Source organism: Muscardinus avellanarius (assembly GCF_963383645.1).
Source record: "Muscardinus avellanarius genome assembly, chromosome: 3".
NCBI lineage: Eukaryota > Metazoa > Chordata > Mammalia > Rodentia > Gliridae > Muscardinus > Muscardinus avellanarius.
Window position 1 is genome coordinate 150,724,332 of NC_137788.1, and position 24,296 is coordinate 150,748,627.

The following is a 24,296-nucleotide window of genomic DNA, read 5'->3' on the forward strand; positions in this document are numbered from 1 at the left end:
TTCAGCTGCATCCCCAGCTCCCTATTTTTTTTTTTTTTTTTTTTTTTTTTTTTGCTGGTACTGGGGATGGAACCCAGGAGCTTTCTACCTCTGGGCTACACTCCCAGGCCTATTTTATATTTTATTTGGAAACAGGGACTCTTAAGCCAGGTCAGGGTGGCTTCGAACCTGCGCAATCCTCCTGTCTCAGCCTCCGAAGAGCGGGGATTATAAGTGTGTGCCACCATGCCTGGCTATCCCCTGCCCTTTTTTAATTTTTATTTTGAAACAGGGTCTCACTAATTTGCTTGGTCTAGCCTCGAACTTGCGATTCTCCTGTCTCAGCCTCTCAAGTACTGGGATTACAGGCATGTGCCACCATATCTTGCCTAATATATTTATCTGTTTTTATTTGGAGGGAGTGATGCTATGTATTAAACCCAGGGGCATTCTGCGTTTGAGCTACATCTCCAGCCCTATTTTCCTAAGTCCTGTAATTACAGGCATGCACCACTGCACCCAGCTTGTTAGTATCTCAAAGCAAGTAATTTACAAATCAAACTTTATCATAGGTATGCATGATAGGAAAAGACATAGTGTATAAATGACTCAGCACTATTCATGGCTTCAGGCATCAGTGGAGGTCTGATGTATCACCCATGGATAAGGGCAATGACTGTACTCACAGCTTCAGGGCTTTATTTGCCGAAACTGGGAATGATACCCTTTTCATTGAATTGTTGTTAAAATTAAATATGATAATGCATGAAAGACATTCTTCAAAATATATGGCACGTGTTACTTAATATGTGTAATTAAGGTGTATGATTACTGACATTATTACTAAAGAAAATTACTGTTATTCAGACTACAATAAATCAAATAAATGAATGGATTATTGCTGTAGCCACATCCAGTTTGTGAAAAACCACCACTTAAATTTGACTTTAAAAGGTTTTATCTAAAACATAAAAATATAGAAAGATGGGAATAGAGAAGAGTAGGTATTTTTGTAGTAATTAATCTGATTAATACATTATATTCTGTTCTCTGTAGGTAAAGCAGTATCCTTAATGGTTAAAATCAAGGATTTTCGGGGACTCAAATAGACCGAGATCTAAACTAGAATGAACAACCATCATGGTTTAGTCAGGACTGCCCAGGTTTCAGCAGTGAACGCCTATGTCCAAGGAAACCCCTCAAACCTGGGCAAATCAGGACACTTGATGACTGTAACCTCAGCATGCAACCCACAGTGACCTTGCATACATTATTTACAGCCAGACTCACTTTCTTCTGTTGTAAAGTGGGAATAATAATAATAGTAATAATCATCATCATCCCACCTTGTATTGTTTTGAGGATCAAACACAATGATATAAAGAGCTTAGCCTGAACTAGACACACAGCAAGTGGCCCCTTGAATCATAACTATTCACAAGCCCCTGTGAAATCAGCATTTCTCTCAAAATAGACCAGATATAAGCTCAGAAGTCTCAGCAAAGATGTGAAGCACCAGAGCTGGCAGGGGCATTGCACTTCCCCATTCTGGGGACGCGGAGCATGCCCCAGACACCACTGGCTGAGGACAGATCCCTGAATGAACGAGGCAAAAGGAGGAGGCTGATGGTAAGGGAAAAAATTTCCACTGACACAGAAATATCTTCCATGGTAATCAGCATTGACGGGAAAAGGAAATAAGGGGAATTTATGTGACAGTTTAATAGGGTTTTGTGAAATATGATATTATTTTAAAGTTTGCCTGAACGAGGCAGACAGCGCATTAAGGTGACTCCAGCTCTAAAAAAGATGACGATGCTGTATTTTAAACTCTGAAATTTGCCCCTTTCCTCCTTTGCTTGTATTATGCATAGAGTTATGGATTTGTATTATAAATGCATATAAACACACTGTGCCGTGTGACCTATTTAGATGCAAAGTCTGTCCACGGGCAAAATGAAGTGTGAAGCCCAGGTTTGTAATGCCCAGATATGACACCAGGACTTAAAATCCCCACCCAGGCAACAACAATTTATTTTTCTCCACAATGGCATCTTTCCCATGGTCTCTATCCTACCGTGGGAAGGAGGAAAGGCCACAGGAATGACACAGCTGATAGGAGCCAGTTTGCCCTCCAGACAACTGCACAGATCATACTTGCCAGTCCTAAGGAGGAAGAGGACTAAGGGCTTAGAGTTGGCCTCTAAATGTCCTAGGGCCCCTGATGTAAGGGGGAAAAGGGACCCCTGGCTCCCTGGAACTAGTGATAATTGCAGGTCCCACTGGACAGGAGCGGCACGAAGCTTCTCCACATGGTGATTTAGAGCCAGCTTATCAGTGAGATTAACATGCCAGGAACCTGTTACACTGAGATGTCACTTCTGTAAAATAAGACTAAATTGCAATATAAAATAATGTAATGAGGGTTGCCTTTTTGGATCTGAGCAAAAATAAGGAAAATGGAGACATGCAACATCAGGACTTGCTGTTACTGACCAGGAGAAACGGTCCTGTGGTTTTAGGAGTCGGGTACAATTATTTAGGCCCTAAGTGTTGATTGAGTGGGAAGGCTGACACATAGCCTAATGACTGTAAGAATTACTATATTATTAACACCAGATTCTTTTTGCTTTGATTTGCTTTGATTCTGTGTGGACCAATCTGCCTTCTGGAGTATGTTTTGGTGTCCTGAGTGGATTGTCTTAATAGGACTAGGCCACCTTGTGTGATGACCTCTTCTGATTCTTAGTAAAAGCATGCACATATGTAAGTGTGTGTACTTCATTATAAATTAAAGTAATACTTTTTTTAGTACTAGGGATTGAACCCAGGAGCATTCATCATCCAAGCTATATTCCTAGCCCTATTTTATTTTGTATTTTGAAATAGAGTCTCACCCTGTTACAGAGGCTGGCCTTGAAACTGTGATCCTCATGTTTCTGCCTCCCAAGTATTGGGATCACAGAAGTATGTCACAGCACCTGACTATAAGTTATACATTTGATTATGGTTTTCAAAATTCATTTCCTTTGACTTTGGGCTACATACTTCAGTCTACCTGAATAAATAATATTGAAGTTTGAAGGCAGCAAGGCAAAAGCTAAGGCTGGGTGTACAGGGGTTCCTCCCCACTAGACTCAGCCAGGAAAGTCCAGCCAACATAATCCTAACTGGTAAGGACCTAGCCCATCCTACCAGTCTTCCCCACTTAAAGAAGGTCACAAGTAAATACAGACTACATCATCCTTATAATTTGCTTTTACCATGTGCCACCATTCAGAAAAGGGGAACTTTAGTTAATAACTGTGTGGTAGAGAATTACCCTTACCCAAACAAATCTGCCATTTGCACTTAGCTGCTTACAGGTGATCCCTGAGCCTCTAGCATGTTCTACCTGATAGAAGTACATCTGATTGGTTGCTTTATCCTCCTGACTGTTTAGCAATGTGGCTTAAGATGAAAGATTGGGCATGTTAGATCAGTTCCCACCTCTGAAGGAAATGGAGACTTAAAGGCATTAGCCCAACTTCTGCAAAGGGCTGGTGACTAAAGGTATGAAGTCCAGCCTCAGGATTCTGGCCACCAAAGTCTTGGGTTAGCTTCCCTGGTTGAAGGTACTTTATGGTTATTGTCATACATCATGGCAGAAAGGAAGTAGAACTATCCAGGACTCCATAAGGAGGACAATGGGAAGAATCTGTGTATTTAATCCCTCCTGGGTTCTTTCCTTCTATGTTGTATTTTTCCTGTAATAAATTATCATTTTGTGCACAATAACTTTCTTTGCATGAGTTTCACAGTCCCTGAGCAAATTATTGAAGCTAAAGGAATTTGGGGAAATCAGATGTGGAGTAGGTGTCAAGGCAAGGCAGCCTTGGGACCATTCCTCCAGACACTAAAGGTTGGTTAACTCTAACCCCTAGCACTGACCCACTTCCCATCCAGCTGGAAACCCCTCCGACCTCTAAGGCTGACATCAGGGACAGCCTTCTGATGAGATTCTGGCATCTTTCCCCTTTGAACCATAGAGCTTCTGACTTGGCATTTGGGCTAAGATGCACACCATAGCCTCCGCTACAAACCCAGCTCTTCCCTAGTGTCATCCTGTCCCCCCTCTTCTAGAGCTATCCTAGATAAATGGCTGCTCAGACACAACTCCATGTGGCCCTCCATCTTATCTGAGAAGCAGACACACCTGGGTTAGTCAGACTCTTAGTATCGGGGTGTGTAAAAAGCGGCCCCACTACCCTGTTCCCAACACTCACCCTACCTACAGCTGACTAGGGCCCAGATTAGTTCAACCTACTGTTGGTTATGGCATCTGCTTCTCCTTTACCTGTGGCCCACACACATAAGTCCTTCTACCTTTTGCTGCTACCAAGTAAACCATAAAGTAGGAGGGTAACAAAAAGAAACCTGGAGTCCTAAATAAACTGTTTTAGGGGTGGCTTATGTCTACAAAACAGACTGTGCTTCTCTGTTGCAGGGTGAAACACACACACACACACACACACACACACACACACACACACAATCTATGTGGTCAGCACACACTAAGCAGTGTCTTTATGTCAGGTACTTTCAGGGCTCTGGAGATGGAAAATGGGGAGGCTGACAAGACTAAGAGCAGTAGAATGCAGAAACCCCAACATGATGCTACTAACCAAGATCATTATATCTGTACCTTTCAAGGTGAATTCGTGACCAAAGGTCATCTCACTGGGGTCAGAAAGGCAGCCTTGGGATTGGCCAAGAGGAAAGGGTAAAGGTTGAATCTAAGTAGCTAGGAAGGGAGAGGGTAAGGTAGAGTCCATAAAGGGAAGCTAAGAATCATCAGCCTTTGAATCAGATAAACAAATCAAAGAGCATTTACTAAGTGTCCATTGTCGACTAAGCACGTTGGTGGTTTTAACACAACTTGTCATCCAACAACTTATAAAGAAGGTGCTACTATAGACGCCATTTACAAAATGAGACTCAGCTGGGCATAGTGTCACACGCTTGTAATCTCAGTACTTGGGAGGCTGAGACAGGAGGATCACAGGTTCAAAGACTCTCAGTGACTTAGTAAGACCTTGATTCCAAATAAAATATAAAATAGGTCTGGGGGTGTATCCCAGAAGTAGAAAGCTTCTGAGTTTCATCCCCAGTACCACATAAAATAAAACATGAGACTCAGAAAACTGAGGCTCAGAATAGTTAAGTCACTTCTCTGAAGTCACATTGAAAGCAGGTACTCAAGGCTGGATTTCAACTCGGGCATTCTGGTTATTGAATGCCACATCCTGAACTAAGCCCTGCCACATTTCCAAAAGGATAGTTCCATAAAAGATACATCCATAATTAGGGTACCTTGACATAGGAACAAGTTGGGAGCTGAAAGGGGATCTGAAGATTCTACAGGGCTCCTTTGGTCCAGGAAGATGCAGGTCAGTATGTGACCGGTGGTCCCCAGCCGACAGGTCTAAGACTGACAGCCCAGCTCAAACCATCCCGCAAATTATTATACAACTCCAATCACTATCATCATTGCAGAAGGATTGAGATGGGAAACTATATAAATCAAAAAATTCTGTCACCACTGGGATAGCAACAAGGCAAGTCACAAGTCTGATGAAGGTGAAGGTGCTGCCTGGCTCTTGTCACCTCCTTCCTATGCTCTTACTGGCATTTTTATATTTATATAAATTCAATCATTACCATCAAACATGAAGACCTCTGGGGCATCCATAAAAACACAACCATGAAGTATAAAATTACACTTATCTTCATAGGCTCTGTAATAAATCAACAGATGTTTTCCCACCAAGTTACAAGCTTTATTTCACTCAAAATAGCCATTGATATCAGTAAATATTTACACGCTTAATGGGAGATCGCTAGGGAATAGAATTTAGAAAAGCCGAGTTATGTTTCTGCCTTCGTTTCTAATAATGACTAGGTCCTTCCCCAAGGGAAATAAGTACTTTGGATTTTAATTTCTGTCTAAAGTGAAACCATGTCCAGCTAGGGCAGGAGGCTTGTAGGAATTCTCACCTGCTAACCTCTGCTGGAGTTGGTTCGTTCCTGCAGCTCATGCCCCAGAGCCTTGCTAGGCCAGGAGGGAGATAATTACCAGTTATTAACAGCATGGCCAGTTCACTCCTAAGTGCTTTATACACATAATTTCACTTAATCTTCCCCATAACAAAGGGGTTTATTGGCTCCACTTTAAGTAAAATAAGTGGCTGACAGATGTTAATTATGTTCACAGAGAGATTCCTTGTAAATAGCCAAGAATTTGAACCCAGACCAGACTGTGAAACTTAAGCCCTGTTCTTCCCGGCATGTTACACCTTGTTTACTACTTTGCTTCTTTTACCTTTGTCTTTATCCAAGGGCTCCTCATCACGTCCAGAACCTCTCCTAGGTTTTTGGGTTCTTTGTCTCCCCTCCTGGCCTGAATGCTCACAGTGCCCCCCACTCTCTCTGGGCTTTTGTCCACCTGCCTGCCTAGTGTACCTTATCCTTTTCAGACCTGCTGAAGTCTTAGATCTGACCTCTGACATATGGTATTTGTCAACACCCCATTCAGTATAGCCAAATTGCCAGCTCTGATCTTTCAGGGCAAGCCAATTGCCATTCCCAGCCCTCTCCTTCTCTGGGCCATTCTTGTTCTGTTACTGCTCACACCCCAGCATGCCAAGGTTATTTCTCTGCCCATGAGAGCAGAGCTAAGTTCTGGAAGGATGCCAAGGCCTCTTTGGGAGAAGTAATTAATCACATTATAAGAGGCATACGCTCGTAAAGCAAATTGCACATAAAAATTCAGCCCAGAGAATTTCAAGCAGAATATCACCCAACATTTCCTAAGGATGTGTTGATTAAACCACAATGAGTTAATTAGGTGAGGGTCAATGAGGTGTATTTGTAAAGGTAATGGCCCATTAGGTTGCACACTCTTTGAAAAGGATATGGGACCGGTTTCAAAATCTCAAGTTGCTTTGACCATCTAATTACATGCCAGAGATGGTGAACAAAAATAAAAAAAAAAGAAAGGAAGACGAGAAAGGGAAAGAAAAATTGTAGGAAGAAAAGGAGAAAGAAGATTAACGAAATAAAAGTGGGAGAAGAATGGCAGGTCAATTCTGAGCAGTGTTTTGATCAAAATTTATTCTTCTGGGATCCAAATACCATCCTTGTCACCCACCAGCAGCTGGATCCCCACCCCACTCCCAGTCTGTAGGGGCATCAGGAGCAGGAGAGACCTCTACTTCATCTGACTATTTTGATTCTCTCTGCTCAGAGCCCCATGGGCCCTGGTCCTTGGCTTCAACTTTCTCCAGAGAAACCTTTGCAGCAAGTTAGATTCCAGCCAGCCAGGTTAGGGTGGAACTGAGAGCAGCCCTCCTGTGGAGGTGATTCCTCAGCTATTGGTTGCAGTTGACAATGCAGAAATCAATCTGCAATCACGAAAGAAAGAGCCGAAAGTCTAAATTTCAAACCTGAACAAACTATATAAGGCAACATTTGCATTTATGCCAAGATGTGTGTGTAGTGGGAGGAAAGGGAGAAATGGCCAGATGATGAACAGGACACAAAAAGTGGCAGGCAGAAATTCAGAAAGGAAGCCAGACACTCCAAGAGAAAAAAGACACAGAGGGAGGAAAGAATGAATGAAAGAAAAGGAGAAGGAAGTGGGGAAAGGCAAAATATGAAAATCACATCTAGTCTTAATGTTTCATCTGAGGTCAAGAAGTAGACCAATGGAATGGGTACTATTCCTAATGGAACTGGACATTCCCATTCCAAACTCTGGGGGATCCAGAGGGCTCCCTGCCTGGACCCCAGGATACCTTCACGTATTACCCACTTGCTGAGAAAACCCAGAAGCTATGGGTCCACTCTCACTGAACATTTTTAGAAAATACCGGGGCTGGTGGGGGTGAAGGGGAGTAGAGTCTAAACAATGCCTGGGATTCTTCTTCAGGTACAAGTGGCTGGGGATGCAGGCCAGGGATATTCTGACAAAGAAGCTCTGCACCCCTTTCATCCTAAAAGCCTCACATTGCTTCTCTGCTTCTCCATCACACCCAATGGAAGCCATGCTTAACAGTTCTCCAAGCTGGGACCAAGGAAGGAGGAGGCCACATCCACTGCCTGGTCTCTCCCCTCACCACACACCTCCTTTCTCCTTTCTGTGACCCTCATTTGGAACAGCATTACCACCAAAAAGCTTTTCTAGTAGAGGGAAGAACACACACACTTCTGCACTGAGTTTGGAACTGGGATACAAAGACAAGAAAGGTCCTGACCTCAAACCTCAAATTCTTGGCTGGGATAGAGTGTGGAAGATGACACAGAAGAAATTATGATGCATGATAGTGTGTTATAGTCGATATAGACATATATATGTATGTGTGTGTTTAGACATAAATACGTATATACAACTTATTTGTGGTATGTGCAAATGACAAAGATAAACATATATGTAATATAGATTATATACTTGTATGTAAACATTCTAAAATATGTGTTAAGTAAATACAGAGGACAGATTACCTTGAGCGAGGACATGAGAATAGAAGAAAGGACACTCAGGTGGAGAAGACTCCATGTACAAAGTCATGCAGATAGCATATCCCAGCACTTCCTTGAAATGGATCCCAGCCCTATTATCTATTTATTTATCTTGTGTTACTGGAGATTGAATCTAGGGGCATTCTACCTCTGCCATACTTTATTTTTTTTATTTTAAAGTGAGGTTTAAGTTGCAGAGGGTCTTGCTAAGTTGCTGAGGCTGGCCACAAACCTGCAGTCCTCTTGTCTAAGCCTCCTAATTACTAGGACTACAAGTGTGTGCCACTATGCCCAGCTATGATGGGCTTCCTAAAACACACCTTTCTGCACATTTGCAGACATATATTCTCCTCATTCCTCCTGCCTCTTTAGTGGCTCCAACTCAGAACTTCTTACAAGTCGTTCCATACTGGCCACACTGCCACTCCTCTGCTCTAATACCTGGGCCTTCTTTGCTCACCTCAGTCAGTGCCTACCTGATCTCACCTAACCTCGAGGTTTTAAACAACTATCTGAGTGCAGAAACTGACTCTCAAAGTCAGTTCTCCAGCCTTGACCCTACCGTGAATTCCAGACCCATAGGCCCAACAGCTCTCAAATGCAGGGAGAGAAAGTCATGTGACCTCTGTGATCAATTAATACTCAAACTGGTGACCTCTTTGCTGTACAACTCCTGTGCAAAATCCCTGAAATAGGATTGTTCTGCTAGTGGAGAGAGGGGAGAGGATTAAGCAAGGTCACATTTTACACTAAGGCAGGATGAAAGCAGAGAGGAAAAGACAAAAGATTATAAATGAGGTCAGGCTGGAAAGGAGAGGATGTATTCTGGGCATGTACCACTATCCTGCAATTAAAAAAATAGGAGCAGTGACATGGTGAGCAGCAGTTTGAGAAGATGGACACTCACCAGCCCTACCAGGTAGCTGCAGAAGAGAGTCCTCCCCCCAGGCCCAGGAGAAATCACCCAGGTATCCAAAACTAGCTATGTGTGGGGATGTCATTCAAGTTCATTTAGCTGCACTCGACATGTTTTGATGGTGTTTTCATTGTCCTTTAGTTCAAAACATTTTGAAGTTTCAAGATGATTTCTTAATGAAGAATTATGTTTACAAATATTTTTGATAACGGGTATGAAATTAAATGATCTTCTGTTCATAAAACCTGTTACTGCTTCTGTGAAGTTGTCCAAGGATTCTCCTTTTGTGACCTAAAGTGAGATTTTTGTAAGTTCATTTCTTGGTTGCAGAATTCTAAATGTTCTGATTAGACATAGTTATTTAAATCATTCACAATATGGATTTGTCTGTGTACTTCTAATTAAGTCTCACTTTGTTCTGCTTGCAGAAACACAGTTAAATATAATATTATATTTTTATAGTAGTCCTCTTTATCTCTATTGATAAATTTTTCTTTAATTTGTTTAATCATTGCATTATAGTAATACATCATTTTCTTCAGTACTGGGGATGGAACCCAGGGGCATTCAACCACCAAGCTACACTCTCACCCCTATGTTTTATTCTTTATTTTAAAACGGGGACCCACTCAGTTGCAAAAGGACTCACTACATAGTCACTGAGGCTGTCCATGAACCACGATCCTCCTGTCTAGGTCTCCCAAATGCTAGGATTACAAGAGTGTGCCACCATGCCTGGCTGTAGTTATACATCTTAATGGGGTACAAGATAGAGGCATACATGCACAAATCACTCATTTATCCCTACCCTAATTTCTACCCCATTCCATCCCCCCTTCTTCATTCTCATGTCTGGCTTAGTGATTGACTTTGATGTTTATGAATGTACATCATGTACATTAGGAAATTTTCCTCTTCCCTCCTCCCATACCCCTCAGTTGGGTCGCATTATTTACTTATCTATGGTTTCTCCTTCTTCACCTAGAGTTCCTCCCATGACCCTTTTTCTCCCTAGCTTCACATATTAGGAAGAGCATCCAATTTTTTTTTTTACTTTTGTAACTGACTAATCTTACATAGTATAATGTTCTCTAGTTTCATCCATTTCCCCACAAATGACCCAATTTTGTTCTTCTTTATGGCTGAGTAAAATTTCATTGTGTACATATTCCATAGTTTTGTAATCCATTCATCTGCTGATGAACATCTTAGCTGGTTCCATAGTTTGGCAATTTTTAATTGTGCAGCTATGAACACAGATATGCATGCATTAGTTTGATAGTTTGGTTTTCATTGTTTTGAGTAGATACCCAAAAGTGGTATTGCTGGATACCTCCATACTGTTTTCCAAAGTGGTTGCACTAATTTGCAAACCCACGAACAATATATTTCCCACCTCTTACATCCTTACCAGCATCTGTTGTTGTTTCTGTTCTCAATGATTGCCATTCTAATTGGAGTTAGGTGAAATCTCAGGGTAGTTTTGATTTGCATCTCTCTTTTAGCTAATAATGTTGAGCATTTTTTCATACATTTATTGAACATTTGAATTTCTTATTTTATGAAGTGTCTATTTAGTTCAGTTGCCCATTTTTGATTGGGTTATTTGTTTTCTTAGCAGTGAGTTTCTTGATTTCTCTGTATATTCTAGATATTAGTCTTATATCAAAAGAATTGTCAGCAAAATCTTCTCCCATTCTGTTGGCTCTCTGTTGAGGTTATTGACAGTCTTCTTTGCTGTACAGAAACTCTCCAGTTTAATTCAATACCAGCTCTTCATCCACCTTTTAATTTTTTGTGCCTTTAGGGTCTTGTTGAGAAAGTTTTTACTGGTGCCTATGTGTTAAAATGTTGGACCTATGCCCTCTTCAAGGATCCTCAAGGTCTCTGGTCTGATTTTCAAGTCTTTGATCCATCTTGAATTGACTCTTTTGCAGGGTGAAAAAGTGGGATTTAATTCCATTTTTCTTCATATGGTTAACCAGTTTCACCAATACTATTTGATGAACAGGCTATCTTTTTTCCAGTGTATGTTTTTGGCCTCTTTGTCAAAAAGCAATAGCTATAAGTGTGTGGATTTGTTTCTGAGTCTTCTATTCTGCTCCACTGGTCTATGTGTCTTTTTTTGTGTCATTACCATGCTGTTTTTATTACTATGGCTTTGTAGTATAGTTCGAAGTAAGGTATTGTGATGCCTCCTGCATGTTTCTTGTTGCTGAGAACTACTTTGTCTATTCTGGGTTTTTGTTACTCCATACAAATTTAAGGACAAATTTTTCTATGTCTATGAGGAATGACCTTGGTAATTTCACGGGTATTGCATTAAATATGTGGATCACCTTTGGAAGAATGGCCATTTTGATGAAGTTTATTCTGCTTACCCAAAATATCTCTATTTTAATTTGTTTCTAGGAATTTTTTAATTTCATCGCTTACTTCTTCAATGACCCATTTCTCATTCAAAAGTGTAGTGTTCAGTCTCCATGTGTTTATGTGGTTAGACTGGGTCTTCTTACAGTTGATTTCTAGTTTCATTCCATTGTGTTCTGAAAAGATGCAGGGGAGTAGGTCACATTTTTTTAATTTGCTACTGCTCACTTTGTGGCACAGGATATGGTCTATTTTGGAGAAGGCTTCACAAGCAGCTGAGAAAAATGTGAACTTTGCTGTAGTTGGGTGTAATATTCTGTATGTGTTATGGGTTTTTCTTAAACTCTCATTTGATATTTAGATTTTACAGCTAGCTTTAGATTTATATTTGAAAAATTTCTCTGAGGACCATCTTTGGTACCTCTCTTACTAGAAAAAAATGGACATGGATTTCATTATCAACTTAATACTTTTAGTAAAAAAAATCATTGACTTTACTCTAGTTATATTTATTGGCATTACTGGCATTTATATACATTCATTTCAATCGCCTTATTTTGTGTTTGTTAACTTTTTTTCTTATTTTCACCTTACCTTCTGATCTAGTCTTAAATTTATGGAGGTTAAATATTGTGTCTCTTTTTCTTGCTGTATTATTTTCAAAGTCATAGATTTCATGTCTGTTTTAATGGTTATCTTTCAATTATAATTCCTCTAAATAGTGTTACTCACAATGCATTCCTTTCTTTCAAACATGACTGGAATTTTACCATAAAGACCTATTAAATATAATCTCCCATCTCATTTCTGCTGCTTACGGTTTATTTTTCATATTATTTTTGTGGTACTGGGGATGGAACCCAGGGTCATTTCTACCTCTGAGCTACATCCCCAGCCCTATTTTTCATGATTTTAAAACAGGGTCTGAGTCGCAGAGGGCCTCACTAAGTAGTGGCTGAGGCTGGCCACAAACCGCGATCCTCCTGTCTCAGCCTCCCAAATTCTGGGATTACAAAAGCATACGCCACCACACCCTGCTTTATTTTTCATACTAAACAGCATATTTATTTTGGTAGCCAATCATTGTTGTTGTTTTCTTATAAAATGCATTGATTTTTATGATTGCATCATTTTATATGCCTCCTATGTTTTTATTAATCTTGCTGAAGTATATCCATGAATTGTTCTTATTAAGTATGTGTTTGTAAATTCTCTTCATTTTCTATGGCTAGAAATATTTATACTTTATTTTCCTTGATACATTCTTCCTTGTTTTTGGTCACTTTCTTTCAGTCTAATTGCTATCTCTCTGGGAGTTATCAGTGTTTCCCTTAGGTAGATTTTTAATTTTCTTTCTTATCCTGTTGTTGTTTCAATGTAGTATTTCTTCTGCATGTGCATGAATCTTCACTTCTCCTATTTGGTATTCAGAATGCACTGTTAAAAAATTATAATCTTCCTCTTCTATGAAAGTATAAACTATTATTTCCTCTAATACTATTTCTATATTATCCCCTCCCTTTTTCTACTGGCAATCCTATTAGACAAAGGTTGGGAATCCCCAATATAACCTCCATGTCTCTAACTGTTTTAACAGAGAGACATTTTATTTTATTTTTTCTTATCTTGCTTTATAATTCAATTTCTTTCAATTCATTAATTCTCCCTTCAACTGCATCTAGGACCAAATTGGTCCTGTTTAAATTGTTAATATACTGTAAACATTTTTATTTATAAGATTTCTAATTATTCTCTAACAGCCACCCATTCATATTCCATTTCTGCCTTTTGTTTTGTATGTTCCTGTATTTCTTAGTTGACGATATCCCTTCATTTATTGTTTTCAGCATCCTAAATGTAGCAAATTGTATGTCTTCGTGTAAAATTTCACATTCACTTGGAGTGAATTTGTGATTTTATTATTGGTTTTGTTAACTATCTTTCTTATTTGGGTTATGTGGTAGTGGGGATAAAATCCAGGGGCATTCTACCTCCAAGCTACATCCCCGGCCCTTTTATTATTCTTTATTTTGAAACCAGGTCTCACTGAGCTGCAAAGGGCCTCACTAAGTAGCTGAGACTGGCCACAAACCATGATCCTCCTGTCTCAGCCTCCCAAATGTTAGGATTACAAGTATGTGCCACCACTCCCAGTTAGCTATCTTTCTTATTAAATATTTTTATTTTATTTGTAAGTTTATTTTTAAATGAGTTTTTCTTAGTTATTTGTGCTTTTCTCATTTTTCTTCCTCTATGTCTGCCATATCTATTCAGTGTTTGTCTTCCTTCACCTCTAGACCTTGGTCCAGAGACATTTAGAGGCTCTTTATTTATGACAGTAATAGTACTATAGTATCTTTGTGCTGGTCCAGTTGTGTCTTGGTCCTTCTGATGTCCTAAGCCTACATATCCCTGAAAAAACAAATCTCCAAACACTAAATCAGCAGTGGTTTTCTTTTCAATGTACTTTTCTTTGTAGGAGGCAGAAAGATCCAACTCCAGCCTCTGATGTCAGGCAGTGAGCCTGGCCTGAAGCTCTAGGAGCTTTCTGTGGTGTAGTCTTATCAGAAATAGCCATGGTAGAACACTAGCCATTCACCTTCCACCCCAGAGCCCAGCACACACCAACTGAAGCCCCACTCTGTGCTTTGACTGTCTGATACATTCACTACTCATATTAATTATTGAGCATGTATTTTTTCCTGCCACTTCATTTTTTAAATCTATCAACGTATTATGTTTGAATAATAAACTATGTCCTAGAAGGCTGCTCCTTAAATGACTTTATAAATATGGAAGAGGGGAGCTCGGGCATGATGCACACCTGTAATCCCAGTACTCAGAATGATAAGACAGAAGGTCTCAGGTTCAAGGACAGCCGAGGCAACTTAGTAAAACTCTCAGCCATTGAGCAAGGCCTTGTTTCAAAACAAAAAAAATTAAAAGAGAGATGGAGGTGTATCCCAGAGGTAGAATGCCCCTGTGCCCCTAAGTTTGATCCCCAGTGCCACGCATCCACATAAAAAGAGGATGCTGGCCACTACATCCTAGATATGACATACTTTAGTTTTGTTGACCCTCCCATCCATTATCTTTCTTCTGTTAACAAAGCTTTATTTATCTTGGTGAAATCTTGCCTCCTCACTCTTTGTCCATATGGTTCAGGTAAGTATAACATCTGAGTTTTAGGCACAGGAAACATATAACCTGCAGTCATCCCTCCCAAGTAGATTAAAAATTGACACCCGTATCACTCCACCAAGAGGAAGCTGTAGGACTTGTCTCTGCCCAATGGAAATGCAGCTCTCTCCACACTGAAACCTGATAAATTAGTAAAATATAAACCTGAATCTCTAAGAGTGGAGAAGGTTGAGTAGATAGAAGCACATCAGGTAAGAAAAAACTAAGTTCCAGTGAAATTGTCTTTGAATGAACCAAACCTACAATTCCTCCCTCTGAATTTCTGGTTTACCTGAGCTCATACCTCTTTTACTCTGCTAGAAATGAAGATGGTAGAGTGGGCATTTACCCAATAGAGCAATCGAATGTGCAGGCGGCATGGTAAAGCGATTAAGAGCACAAATCCTGGCAGCCTGCCTGTGCCTGAATTCTGGCTTCACCACTTACTGATAATGTTAGTCATTTTACAGACCTTACCACACCTACATTTCCTCAACAGTGAAAGGGAGATGAAAGTAAGATTGGCATCATAGGACTGCTGTGTAGCCATTAAACGAATTAATATTAGATCCTCTGGGACACTGCCTTACTCTGAGTAAGTCCTTTATGAATATTTGTTAAGTAAATACTTCTTTGTCTATCTCCAGCCTTAACCAAATTTATGAAAGTTAAATGAAAAGGCTAGTTTCCGTACATCGCCCCACACCTGGTCCTCCTTAATTTAAGAAATGGGGCTGAATAAAGAAAGTGGGAGAAGATTGTGTCACCACCTTTGCTAGATAAATTTCTCGAGGACAACCAGAGATAAAACCTAAGCAGCACATTAAATCGAGAGCCTGAGCAACTTCGTGGAAATACTTCCAGGTTGGGGACACAAAAGGCTAGAAGAATAGGAGGTAACGTTCTTCACAATGTGCACAGAATCTACTCTGCTTTGATTCAAGTTTCTCAGGGGGAATAAAAAAGACTTAAAAAAAATCATGAAAAGGCACTGCAATCAGAGACTTCCATTATCACATGGATAAAATATCAATTTTTGTCGGGATAAAATGAAGCACAGATTGGCCCTGATAGGGAAAATTAAATTTCTAGCCTCCACTTGATTTGATATTTATCACTCCTTTACCCCAAAAACATTCTGTCACAAAACATTAAAAAAAATTCTTATTCATCACACACTAAACAAACTTAAAGCCTCCTACAAAACAGACCTGACAAATAACAGGTATGATTGAGAGAAAAATCAAAGGGCTGAGTGAGAAAAAGGGATAAAAGGAAACACTCATAAATATGAATACTCTCAGGCAACTTTGCAAAGATAAAAATGGGTGTCAAGAGAGAATGAGGTGAAAACTCCATCACCCCTGCTCTGAATGTGGGCTACCCAAATGGTCAGTGGCAATTCATTGTCAAAGACCACTGCCAAGGTAACCACATCCCTCCTCCTTCCTATGTGACTGAGGCATGGAGAGATGCAATAATTAGCTAGGTACTCATCGCTTCCTCCCCATCAGTTCTCCCCGTGCAACGTTTTAGGATCAGAAGGATTAAACTCAAAATTAGTCTTTCAAAACAAACTTTCCCATAGAAAAAAATCAGACCATTATATATCCACTCGAATAACTAAAATGAATCTCTTGTGTCTGCTGCTGAAGATCAAAATTAGACTATTCTAATTTATCAAATTTTTAAACAATTTTCATCTCTCTGAACACTGGTTGGCCCCTGTTTCAGCTGTCAGTTGTCTCTTGTAGAAATGAGACTTTTCTTTCAGTCACTTACAAGGGCAGTTCTTGAAATGTAAATAAATCAATGACACATATATCAGTGGCATATAAATCAATAGGTTCCTTGAGGTTGTCTAAACACTGTTGCAAGAAGAAATAATCATAGCTGTATGAAGGGTCCACTGCACTGAACTGAGTCAAGATCTGATTTCTAGTTAATGTGCTAACAGCCAATTCCATTTAGATGAAGAGCCTACCATGATGTAGGCAAGGCACCCTTCTAAGTACCTTAAAGAATAGGGAAGGTGGTTGATAAAAAGTCCCTGTGTTTAAGTAGATAAGAATTATCAAAGCTAGGAAGCTGGCATTGCATATTACCAGAAAATATTTTTAATCAAGTCACATATTAAAGTACAACCAAAAAAAAAAAAAAATCATGTGAGACTTCAAATAATAGGTAGGGGCCAGTAAAAGTCTGTGGGAGAGAAGATATTTTCTAACATAAAATACGTGGGGAAACATTCTGATCAGAGCAACAGTCAAAGAAATAGGCATTAAGGAAGACACAGCAGCAGTTAAAAAAAATAACAAGCATTCAAATTCTAGATTAGCTGAGTGTGGTGGCACAGGCCTATTATCCCAGGACTTGAGAAGCTTAGACAGGAGGATTGCAGGTTGGAGGTCAAACTCAGCAACTCAGCGAAGCTCTCAGCAATCTAGTGTTAGTCCTTCTTTCAGAACAAACAAAAAAATAAATTTAAAAAGGGCTGGGGTATATCTCAGAGATAGAACATTCCTAGATTCAATCCCAAACCCCCACCCTCACCTACACACACACACACACACACACACACACACACACACACACACACTCTAGATTAAAGCTGCATGTTGTGCAAATAGTATGTCAATAAGATCCCAGGCTCAGGAATCCTCTTACCTAGGCTCACATGTTTACTAGCTCTGTGGCTTTGGCACATTTATATTATTATTATTATTATTATTATTATTATTATTATTATTATTATTATTAATAGTATCTACTTCATAGGTTTATTAAAGTCACTTAGCACAATGCCTGGCTCAGAGTGGTTAGACACTATTACCAGTGGCATGAAGAGGCATAGGGAACTGGGTCCCATATTGTATATTGTGGAAAATCTTGAGTTTCGGGCAGTATTAAAATTTTCAGTGAGAGAAGCCAGTGATGGTGTTGAAGAGGAGAAAGATCATTCCAAAATACCGAGACCACGACTGGGACAGCAGACAGCAGTCAAGAAGATGACAGGTAAGGGTACTGTAAAGGTTCCAGTGAGGAGTAATAAATGCCACTAAAGTAGAGATGGTACAGAGAGAAGAACAGAATGTTTTTTTGAAAATTTTTAAAAATGATAGCCAGGATAAAAAGGTTGGGCAGCGATTATGGAGTGAAAGAAGGAATCACCTGATTACAAGATTCTGAGTCTGAATCGTGTGAATAATGATTATACCGTGAAGAGCAATTACGGAGGGGGCAGGAGGAGCTAATTAGAGGTTGGGGGTGGTTATCAATTTAGTTTTCACCATGCTGGCTCCAAGGTACTTACGGGAACCAAGGGGAGCTCTCTAGCAGGCATTTGGAAATATGAGTCAGTAATTTGGAAGAGAAGCCACGGCTTGAGTTAATAAATTGGAGAGCCATTTGCATATAGGTCTATGGCTGAACCTGAATGAGCATTTAACAGTGCTGAAGGAAGGAATACAGAGAGGCAAAGTAAGTGCCAGCTATCACCTGAAGAAACCAGTCAGGAAATGGGATAGGGCATAGAAAGGGGGTCCACATGATCCTGCATCGATTCAAAGGAAAGAGAGGGCTTCCAGGACAGGGATGTGGCACTCACAGGAAAAGATCATGAAGAAGGCCAAGGGACAAAGAATTCCACTGGATAATCATCAAATGGTCAATACAACAGAAAGGTTGGATGATAATCATATATACACTCAGTACCAAAGCACGTATGTATAGAAAACACTCAGAAATCTGGAGGAAAAGACATCAGTGCAATGATAGAGGACTTCCATACTTCACACTCTAAAAGGGACAGGTCATCCAGATTGTCAGTAAGGAAATGTCCAGCACTGAGCAACGCTGTACAACAGTGGTCAAAACAGATATGTGCAGAACATTCCATTCGACATTGAGGGAACATGGCTTCTTCCCATTTGTACATGAAACATTCATCAGGGTAGGTAACATGTTCAATCACAAAACCATTCATGGGAAATTCCAGATTGGTATCTCTTCTGAACACAATGGAATAAAACAAGAAATCAAAATTTTCCCTAAAATGGAAAAACTGTGAATACAATCGACCCTTGAACAATGTAGTGGTGTCAGTCATCATGCAGTCAGAAATCCATATATATATATATATATATATATATATATATATATATATATATATAGTGTGTGTGTGTGTGTGTGTGTGTGTGTGTGTGTGTGTGTGTGTGTGGTATTGAGGATGGAACCAGGGGCATTCTACCTCCGAGCTACACCACCAGCCCTATTTTTATTCTTTATTTTTTGAAACAGGGTTTCACTGAGTTGCAAAGGGCATCACTAAGTAGGAGCTGAGGCTGTTTTTGAACCATGATCCTTCTGTCTCAGCTTCTCAAATGCTGGGATTACAAGCGTGCACAACCACGCCTTGCTTCCATATAGAAATTTTGAATCTCTCAAACTGAATTATTAGCAGCCTGTTCTAGACCAGAAGCCTTACTAATAACAAAAATAGTCAAGTAAAACATATTTTGTGTGTCATATAAATTATATATGGTAAAAATTATACAAGAACTGCAAAATAATGTGTTTTGCTGCTACGTGCAATTTGCTGGAAAGATGAACTGTTCGTTTGGAGATGATTAAGATCACATGTGTTTTAAGCAGAAACACATAACACTTGAGCTTACCTAAAGCAGCAGGGGGTGGCTGCAGAACAGTTAAATTTATTCAGTTATAATTTAATACTACATCTTCATCTCTCTTGTCTGCAAATTGTTCCATGTATGTTCGGTGTGCCATACATGTATGGTTTGTGTAATTTTTAAATAAATTTTAACTTTTTATAGTAGATTTGTGTACATATTTATGGTAGCAAGTGATAAAACAAGCTATTAGTGAGCCAGGCATGGTGGCACACTTGTAATCCCAGTACTTGGGAGGCTGAAACAGGATGCTGAAACACAGGTTTGTAGCCAGCCTCAGTTACTTAAGCCCTCCTCAACTTAGCGAGACCCTGTTTCAAAATAAAGAATAAAAAATAGGACTGGGGATGCAGCTCACAGGTAGAATGTCCCTGGTTTCAACCCTCAGTACCACAAAAAAAAGCTATTAGCTACATAAAATATAGGCATTTATGACATAATGATTTTCTTCACTTTTTAACATTTCTAGACTACATGAGTCGTGAGTATTTTTAATATGTCACAAACCTCAAAAGGCAAAATCCATGTCTACATAGACCCATGCAGTTCAAACTCAAATTGTTTAAGAGATAACTGTGTATGAACACATATCATATACTCAAACAGCCATTAGTTCGTAGAGGAAATAGGGATGACTTTTTTTAATATTTTGAGACAAAGATGAAAACACAATATAAAATCTTAATTGTATGCAGAAAAGTAAGATGACAGTTTAGAACAATAAGTATCTGCATTTAGTTTTGTGATAATAATTGTTTTAAATAAGTACAATATGTACATCTGCATTTTAAAAGATCTCAAATAAACTACTTAACATATCCCAGCATGGTGACACACGCCTGTAATCTCAGTACTTAGAAGGTTGAGACAGGAGGATTGTAGTTTGGAGGCCAGTCTCAGCAACTTAGTGTGGCCCCTACAACTTAGTGAGATACTATTTCAAAATTTTTTTAAAAATAGGGCTTTGGGTGTAGCTCAGAGATAGAATGTCCCTGTGTTTAATCCCTACTACCAAGAAAAGAACAAAACAAACAAAAAGTACATAAAGACACTAACTTTACTGCTTATGGAACTAGAAAAAAAATAAAGGTAGCAGAACAAAAATGGTAAAAAAAAAAAACAATTGGAGCATAAATAAAGCAAAGATTAGAAAAGCAATAATCAATAAACAAAAAGTTGGCCGATTAAAAAATTAAACAGAACTGACAGATCCTCAAAAACGAAAGGCTTGAATAAATAAATTGAAAATGAAAGACAACACATTATAATTATGCCTCAAAAACCAAAAGGAGCATAAAGGACTATGAAAAGTAACAAGTTGAAAATCTAGAAGAAAAATATAAATTCTTCAAAACATGAAAGCCTCAGGGAGGAAGGAGGGCATAAAAAGGAGATGGAGAATGAAACAGATCAAGTAGTGTTATACACATATATGAATGTATCACCATCAATCTCACTAACATGCACAGTTACAATAAGCTGATCAAAAGACAATAAAAAGAAAGCATCCACCCTACCAAAAATGAATCAAGCAAAAATAGAAAGCCTGACAGAACAATAACAAATAAGAGTATTGCATTAGTCATCCAAAATTTCCCAAAAGGTAAAAGCCCAAGAGGAGATATCGTCAAGGCTTAATTCTGCCAAATATTCAAAAAGACCTAAAACCAATCTTTATTAAACTCCCCTAAAAAACACAAAAAAGGAAACATGTTCAAACTTATCTTATGAGGCTAGCATTGTCTTGAAACCAAAGCCAGATAAAACACTAAAAGATAACAGAAAAACATGCTAGTGAGCATTATTGCGAAAAAAAAAAATAGCAGGAAAGGTGAATTACAGCACATTAAAAGGATCGTACACCACGATCAAGTGAAATTTATGTTGTATATGGAAGGATGTCTTAACATACACAAGTCAATAAACATTATACTCTACACTAAGTGAAAGACAAACACACAATCATATTAATAGATGCAGAGAAAGTATTTGACAAAGTTCAACATCCATTTATGACGAAAACTCTCACCAAAATCATTATAATAGGAACTCAACACAGTAAAGCCCACAGGTAGCATCCTAATCATTGGGAAAACTTTCTGAAATCTAATGCAAGGTAACGATGTCCACTCATGACTTATATTCAATGTAGTATGGGAAGTTCTAGAGAGCAATTAGAAAAGAAAAAGAAATAAAAGTCTCCCAAACAGAAAGGAAGAAGTAATATTATATGTGCTTAGGGATGACACATCATATATGTATAAAACCCTAAAGACCCAAGGAAAAACTATTTAAACTATTGAAAAGATTCAGTAGTTTCAGAATAAAAATACCCAGCATACAAAAATCAGTAATTCTTCTATACACAAACAACAAGGTATCTGAAAAAGAAATTAAGACAGAAACTATATTCACCATAGCAACAATAACAAAAAGTAAAATATTTAGGAATAAATTTAACCAAAAAGGTGAAAGACTTGTACACTGAAAATTATACATTGCTGAAGAAAATCAAAGAAGATATAGATTAATAGAAATATATCCTAATGCTCATGGAATGTGAGAATTAATATTGTTGAAATATCCATACTATCTAACTCTACATATTCAATGCAACTTCCCAATGACATGCTCTATAAAACATCAAAATATATCCAAATGTCAAGAAATCACACTGTACACCATAAATGCACTGTATAAAATTTTGTTTGTCAACCATACCTCAGAAAAGAACTGGAGGGAAAATTTCATATGTCAAGATCTTAGGGAGTAAGATAGACCTGGAAAGTAAAAGAACCCAGGGTCAACAATTGCTGCTTAATTTTTAAATTCTAATTGAAATATGTATGAGGTGGCATAGTTAAGAGAGTATAAATTTTGTGTAAATAAGTACATGTTATGTTCAGGCAAAGTGTTCTAGAAAACATATTAGAAACATAAAAGAGAGAAAGAAACATAAAAGAGAGAAAGAAAGAAATTGATGTGTACATCAGAAACAAAGAAATAAAAGAGAGAAGATTGAGCCCAGGAAGGTAAGTTAGACTTTTCTAACTAAAGGACCTTTACACCCTATCTGGGAACAAAACTCTAGATGAAGAGTAGAAATCAAGAGTAAGTAGGGAATGAAAAATAAAGAAATATGGGTATAATATTTTTATTTTTAAGGAAACAATGAATTTCAAGTATTGGGTCATCAAGCACAAGCCCACCCCAGTGTTGTTTTCATTCTCTAATTTTCTGTACAGCATCACTAGCAAATAATCATTCAGCCTTGACTTAATTATCTCAGAAGACACAGAATTCATTATCACATAAATTAGCTAATTCTAGTTTGGACTGTTAAAATTGGAAGGAAGTTCTGGGTTGAAATCTACTTTCCTGTAATCACTACAATTTAATCCTGCATCTGCCCTCTGGGACCACAGGGATTTAAGTAGATCTCACTCTTAAAAGACTATTCAACAAACATCTAAAGATAAATCACATCCCAACAGGTTCACTGGTTCTAACCAAAATATTATACAAGTTCTCAAGTGTTTTCTCATCCTAATATTTCATCTGCTAGTCTCAATGTTTTTCCCCCTGCAAAAACAAAAATAGGAAAAAACATTATCCCTGTGAAATATGGCAGTAGAATAAGTAAGGTCCAAGAAAAATGAGCATGCGCATCGACTGGTATGGATATTCTTAACTGTGTAATGTCAGAAAGTTGTGGATCCCATGTGGAACTCAGCTGACTCCAATACACAATGAGAATTGTTATGATTTGGAGTTGGGCATGGTGGCACATGCTTGTAATCCCAGTATTTGGGAAGCTGAGATAGGGAGATCACTGGTTGGCAGCCACCTTCAGCAACTTGTGAGGCCCTTCAAAACTTAGTGAGACCATTTCAAAGTTAAAAATGGCATAGTGCTAGGAATGTAGCTCAAAGATAAAATGCCCCTAGATTCAATTTACAGTACCACAAAAAAAGGAAAAAAAAGAATTGTTATAATTTGGATCCAAAATGTTTCTCTAAGAGTTCATATGTTGAAAGTTTATTTCCCCATGTAGCAATGTATAGAAGTTAGTATTTTGGAAACTATTGGTTTGTGAGCACTCTAACCTCATCAGTTGATTCATCCATTGATAGGTGAATGAACTACAGAGGTTGAGGATGAAAACAGTAGATGGCAGGGCATGGCTGGAGGCAGTGGGTTACTGGGAGTGTGCTCTGAAAGAGTATTTCTTGTGCCCAGCCCCAGGCATGCTTTTCTTTCTTTCTCTCCTCTCCTCTCCTCTCCTCTCCTCTCCTCTCCTCTCCTCTTCTCTTCTCTTTTTTCTTCTCTCTCTCTCTCTCCTCTCTCTCTTCTCTCTCTTCTCTCTCTCTCTCTCTCTCTCTCTCTCTCTCTCCCCCTCCCTCCCTCCCTCCCTCCCTCCCTCCCTCCCTCCCTCTCTTCCTCTCTTTCCTTTTCCCCAGGAGAGTTGAGCGCTCTCCTCATCCACACCCTTCTAACAGGATGCTCTGCTTCACTTCAGGCCCAAAGAAATGAAACCAGCTGAGCATGGACTAGAACCTTTGAAGCCATTCACAAAAATAAATATCCCTCTTTCAAGCTGT

General features: G+C 38.9%; 1 protein-coding gene across 1 annotated transcript in view; it reads right to left on the bottom strand.

The window, feature by feature from the left end:
* AGBL1 (AGBL carboxypeptidase 1) overlaps positions 1-24,296 on the bottom strand; it is a gene marked incomplete at both ends in the record, with an annotated part of 531,035 nt that overhangs the window by 259,170 nt on the left and 247,569 nt on the right. The window lies entirely within an intron of this gene.